This window comes from Sceloporus undulatus, chromosome 5 (genome assembly GCF_019175285.1).
Source record: "Sceloporus undulatus isolate JIND9_A2432 ecotype Alabama chromosome 5, SceUnd_v1.1, whole genome shotgun sequence".
In the NCBI taxonomy this organism is placed as follows: domain Eukaryota; kingdom Metazoa; phylum Chordata; class Lepidosauria; order Squamata; family Phrynosomatidae; genus Sceloporus; species Sceloporus undulatus.
Window position 1 is genome coordinate 11,563,698 of NC_056526.1, and position 6,136 is coordinate 11,569,833.

General features: G+C 44.2%; 1 protein-coding gene across 6 annotated transcripts in view; it reads right to left on the reverse strand.

Moving 5' to 3' along the window:
• ABCC9 (ATP binding cassette subfamily C member 9) overlaps window positions 1-6,136 on the reverse strand; it is a 136,017-nt gene that overhangs the window by 48,456 nt on the left and 81,425 nt on the right. The window lies entirely within an intron of this gene.

The following is a 6,136-nucleotide window of genomic DNA, read 5'->3' on the forward strand; positions in this document are numbered from 1 at the left end:
ACGTCAGGAAGAAAATCTTCTAGAACATGGCCACATATCCCGAAAACTCCACAAAAAAAAAACATGGATGCCGGCCATGAAAGCCTTCGACTTTACATGAGTAATTAACAATTTGTAAGCCACTCTGGTGGAAGAGCAGGGCATAAAAACTCTGAATGAATGAATGAATGAATGAATTATGCCACTGATTTTTCCACTGATAAATTGGCTGCATTCGCGTAGTTCTGCTGTCAAAGAACCTTTGTTGTACCAATTCCTGGGAACGAACTTGTCTCATTCGTACCTTAGGCCATTGGCTTCTCTCAGAAAAGCTGCCCATTAAAAGATCTTAAATACAGTTATGTAGGGGAGGGGAACCCAGTCAGCCTCAAGCTCCGTGTCTTTCAATAAAGTATGATCAAAGTCTTCAGGGATGAGCAGACTCCTGGATTCTGCATGAAGATGGAATGAAGTCCAAACCATCTCTGTTTCACGTCAGACAGGAAGAGCTGGACTTCATCAGACTCTTTTTAGGAGTCTTGTGAGCAGGCTACGCTTGAGTAACTATTCTTGAGTAATGCTTTTGTTTATTCAAGTAAACAAAAGCATTACGTTAACAGCTTCTTGAGGACTCCTGTGATATATGTATGTTGCAAAGCTTAGACGTGGCTACTTTTTTGGATTACGTCTCCCAAAGTTCTCCAGCCAGCAAAGCCAGTGACAGTTTTACAAAACTCTGACACCTGCCTTCCGAAATGAACCTCTGTTCTGCTGATAGTTTTGCTTTTTAAAATGCGGAAAGGGCAAGGATTGGACTTTGCTCCATCTGTATGAAACATCAATGCTTTACCCAGGAGGGCCACTTATAATTCACCAAAAATGGGAGAGGCATTACCCAGATAGAGACAGAATCTAAGAAAGCTCATGCTATCAGCTTCTTGTGCCAAAACACACTGCATAAATAATCCAGTTTGACACCACTTTAACAGTCCTGGACCAATGCTGGGGAATTCTGGGATCTGCCATAATCAGAAGCAGGACTCCTGTTGGAAGTCTTTATAACTGCTTCACTGCTTGCAGGAGGAGGCTTGAAAAATCATCCTATTTGCACCCCAATTGGAAGCAGAATGGACCTTCTTCCCTGATCCAGTAAAGTAGGCATGGTGGAGGAGGAGTCATTACATAATTACATTTTCTTAACTAAGCAGTTCATCCAGGGTTCCAGATTTTAAGGACCAAAGGCCAAACAAAACAGTGCAGTCCTGGTCCCCTACTGGAAGCTCAATAGGGACAGAGCCAGCCTGATCTCCCTGAGGAGGAGGCTCACAACAGAGGTGCCACTGCAGAGAAAGTCCTGTCTCATTACTCACCAACGTGGTTTCTTGAGATGTTGAGATATGTAACAAGGACTTCACTGAGGATCTCAAATACCAGGCAACCTCAGAAAAATACTACAATTTCTCCATAACGGAAAACCTATGTGGCCCTCTCTGTCCAATAGTGGTAAAAAAAACCTATTACAATGAGGTAATAAGTTGTATTTTCTTGCCTTTTATGGTGTCTGGACACAGAGGTCAGGCAGAGGCTGTCTCAGCGTGCCTTAAAGATAGACCAAATTTGAAAGAAGAATCCAGATTCTGGGGAAACATGGCTGGAAAAACCAGTGTTCTATGCTTAACAATAAGAAATAATATCAGTTCAGCTCCTTACCTTTTGCTCTTCATAGGCATCTTTCAAGCAGACATAGTTTGTAAGAGCTCGCATTGCTATCGGCAGCTTCCCAATTGCCTTCAAGTCAATTGGTTTCTTGTGAGCAGATATGATCAGAGGGTTCATCCACCAATATGTTGCCTTGGAGACCAAGTTGACAAAGGGCTGGAGAAACCTCACACCCAGATCCTGAAGATCTTCAGGAGGCTTTACTTTTTGAGGGTTTGTGAAAAATACATACCTCTGGGGATAAAACAGGACATGCCTCATTAAGTGACAGTGAAATTTTCTAAACACCGCTTGAGTGGAACAAAAATCTATTACCTACTGTGAGCCACCCTGCTTTGCAAAAACGCACAAGCAAGATACAAGAGAGTGTATGTGAGATACATTACAGCAACGAGAAACATTACAGTAATTTAACCTCACATACAGTCATGATCACTAAACCTATGAGAGAGGTTTTGACCAAGAGCAGAAATGGAACGAGTATTTCCATTTCCCCACCAAATGGTTTTTAAAAAGGTAGCTCTGAGTGCTACGGAAACCGCTGGGAATGGGAAAATCCTGGACTGCTATAATCTGATTTGATTTTATACAAAATTTGAATTTAATTGCACAGAAACTGGCATTTTCTGCACAAAAAAGGTTTAGAATTTTGCACAGGTAAGTCTGAATGGAGACGAGTATTTGGACAAACCCTCAGTTTCAAAAACTTTTTCACAGTAGGAAGAAATTGCTAAAATTAAACATTTGCATACAAATTCATGAAGTAGTACATCGCTTAACACAGGGGTACTTCAAGTGAGTTACAAGGCAGTCTGGCTGTATTTATGGAAAATGATGTACCCACTGTTTACCCCATAAAAATGACAAGGAAGGGATGAAAACGGCAACAAAAGATGGATAAAAAATAAATTATCCAGTTCTGTCTAATCCAGATTTTTGGTTTCACAAACTATTCTATGCATATGACTATTAAATGAATATAACCTTAGGACCTCATCATAAGCAAGTTAAGTATCATCTGGCACTTTTTTAGTATTATTTAGCATTTTTTTGAAATCGGCCGATTCTAAAATTCAGGAATGTGGGAAGTGATTTTTCCATAATTATATATGAAGGAAATTAGCTGCCTGCTATTGCGACATGGAATGTCTCTTGGTTTCTCCTAGCCTGTGCAACGTAGTAAAAGTCTGGAGAAACCAGCTGGGATAAATATTCAGCACTGCTCTAGGCCTTTCTAGGCTTTAAGGGCCTGTTTTACAAACAGCCAGGCAAGAATAAGCTGCGTTCGAGTCCAGTGGAGGTATGGTGGTTTCAATGATTGCATCGTTTCCTAAGGCCGAAGCCAATACAAAAAGCCACGGTCCAGTCCTTAGGGCCTGGAGCGTGCTTTTGGTGCGACTACGCTGACCGTAGGAACACTGCATCATTGAAACACCATACCTCCACTGTGACGCGAAGCAGCTTTATTTTGACTGGGTCTGTAACAGCCTAAGTAAAGCACAATGAATAAGGTGCAGCGAAAAATTTATAAGAGGAATTGTACATAAACAGTCAGCAGCCAAAACAAGGATGACAAAGCTTTGGGATATGTTTTTATCTGAACATGGAAGAGACACATTTAGAGTTTTTAGTGAACAAATCAGATTTCAGCAAATGCAAAATCCCCCAATTGGCGGTGGCTTGCCAAATGGGGTTGTCACAGAGTTACCAGCAATACATCTATAGAAGAACATCCCTAATGCGGATGACATTGATCTCCACCGCCATTAACAACCCATAGATACAAACCATAATTCTCAGTTGATCAGGAAACGTAGCTGAAGCAAATGATTCCCGTCTTGGCAAATATTGGACTAATTTGATAGTTTTGGTGACAAGGCCATGATCCAATACAGAAAGAGAGCTGGGACACAAAAAGGAAATTAAAAACACATAGTTTATAGTACGTAACACTACATATGTGATTTTACAGTACCGTATTTAGCACTGGTGAAGAGTAGAACAAGACACTCATCATCGTTCTTAGCAGTGATCAGCTGAAATTGGGGGGGGGGCGGGTGTGAGTTGAAATGTTTATTTGTGTGCTGTGTGTATGCATGTATCTATAAAAGAGAAAGCTAAGTGGAAAGGGAACTTAGCCACATTCACACCTTGTTCCATCTACATAACAATGCAAAGGTAGTTTCATTCCCCACTTTCTAGAACAGTCAAAGCAATCCCTAGCTCGTTATGATATCAATATAGATACATAAATAGGGCGCCAAATAATGTCTTAGATTGTACGCCATAGGCAGGTTTACTCTTTTTATTTAAATTTTTTTTTAAGTAGCAAAAACAGAAGCGCTGTCAAATCTACAACGCTATATAAATAAAGAATAATAATAATAATAATAACAATATATCAGGCTACTTTAAAAACCCACTGCGATGAAGAAGTGCTGCTGTGTGAGAATATGTAAATAGAGATAGACATAGCCATAGAGAAGACATCCCACAGAGATAGACATAGTGACAGAGAACAGAGTTAGGTATGAATAGTACTTACGCAAGAAGTAGCTTGGGAAAATTTATGTCGCAAGGTTGTTGATAATATCCTATTGATGTTGGTCGCCCTTCCACCATCCCATCATGGCCGGCGACAACCGAGCAGGGACTGGCGGGTCTGCCGCCGTCTCCCCCCCCACCGGGGCTCTCGCAGACGGGCGACAGGTGTCTTGGCTGCATCGTACCGCCGTCCACGGGAGCTGCACCTCTTCGTGCGCGGTTACCCACCTCCGCTGCCTCTCACCTACCCCCTTCCATGCCGTTTGCCCCCATTTTTACCTGCCTCGCTCAGTCGCTCTGGAACAATCTGGGCTTTGATACCCATTTTGTGCGCGGCTTTTAGCCGTCTCTGTCAGCGCGCCTCTGGTCTCACATACACTCCCCAGCCTCGCCTTCCATGGCCTGGCGCCCTGCCAGTGGATTCCCCTGCCTTAAATTCTCCCGCCGTCCTTTCTCCCGCATGGACGTCGTTGGTTCGCTTCCCTGATCCGTCTCACCCTTCAGTTTCCCCCCAGCGTCCTGCCATCATTCAAGGTCCCAATTGTCGCCCCTACTGGCAAGCCAGGGGGTGTAATGGGCTGAGCACTGGACTCTGACGCTGAGACCAGGGTTACATCTCCTCACTCATCAGGGAAACCGGCTGGATTATTTTGGTCAAGTCCACTCGCTCACTCTCAGAGGAAGACCATGGCAAACCTGCTGCTTAAGAAATATGGCCAAGAAAACTCCATGACCTATCCTCATTAGGGTCCCCATAAGTTCAGAAACTTTAAAGACACACAACAAAAACACAAACAGATAATTATTAATTGCCAACATCCAAATTTGCACTTGTGTTGTTTGCATCTAGGCCTCACATAAACCGGCAGTGGTGGTTGCACTACACCAATCCGTTCTGCTGAATAATGAAGTGGTGCAGGCCAGCTGCACACATCGGTAAATGTGCTTGCTGTTTCTGCAAAATCCGATGAATCAACTGAGGTATTGAAGGCACTTATAAAAAAATTATGAATAACGGCCAAACTGCTTCCTGGTGCCAGGAAGGCCTTGTGTGTTTCCTTCCTGATCATAACAGTTTTTTTGTTTAATGCATTTTTCTCTAATATGTGCAGGTATCTAATAAGGGCACGTTGAGACCCCCCCTTTGGAGGCGCCCTGTTAGGCACGCCTTCTCCCGGTGTATTGGAGCCTCAGTGGCTAGAACGCAGCCTCTGAGGCCCCGATCCACTGCTTTCTGGGCAAAAGGCAGCTTTCCTCCCCCGCAGCCCTGGAAAGGGGTGTCCTTGGGGCTTCAAGCCCCAAGGACACCCTGCGGCAGCGGGGAGGAGGAGAAAGGGGCCGCCTGGTCCCTTTCTCCCTGCGTTGCTGGGCGCAGCGATCTGAAGGCTGCGCCCACGACCGCAAACGCAGCCGACGCAAACCAGGAATGAGCTCCGAAACAGAGCCTCCTTCCTGCTCCACTCAAAGGGCGCATTAAGCGCCCTCGGGCGGAGGACGATGACACGTCCTCGCCGCCCATAATAGAGGCGGCACGGTCCGTGACGCATAATGGCGGCCCCCATTGGAAGGGTGGTGCCATTTTTGTACAGACCCCAGTCCGTACAGGGTTAGGGGGGCGGAAGCACCGGCCCTTCCTAACCCTAGTACAGACTGAGTCCGTACGTAAAGGCCCGTTTGTAACGGGCCTTAGGCAAACTTTCACCCTGGCTTAAATTCCATGCAGTTTTGTTTTCGTTATTTATCCCATTTCCATTTTTAAAGATGTATATGCTTTGTGCCCATTTGATTTCTCAGAAATCTTTCTAAACCTTGCAAGGTATGAAAGTGTATTAGCAAAGATTTTTGGCAAGTTATGAAAGTGTATTAGCAAACATTTTTGTCTTAGTATTCTGAA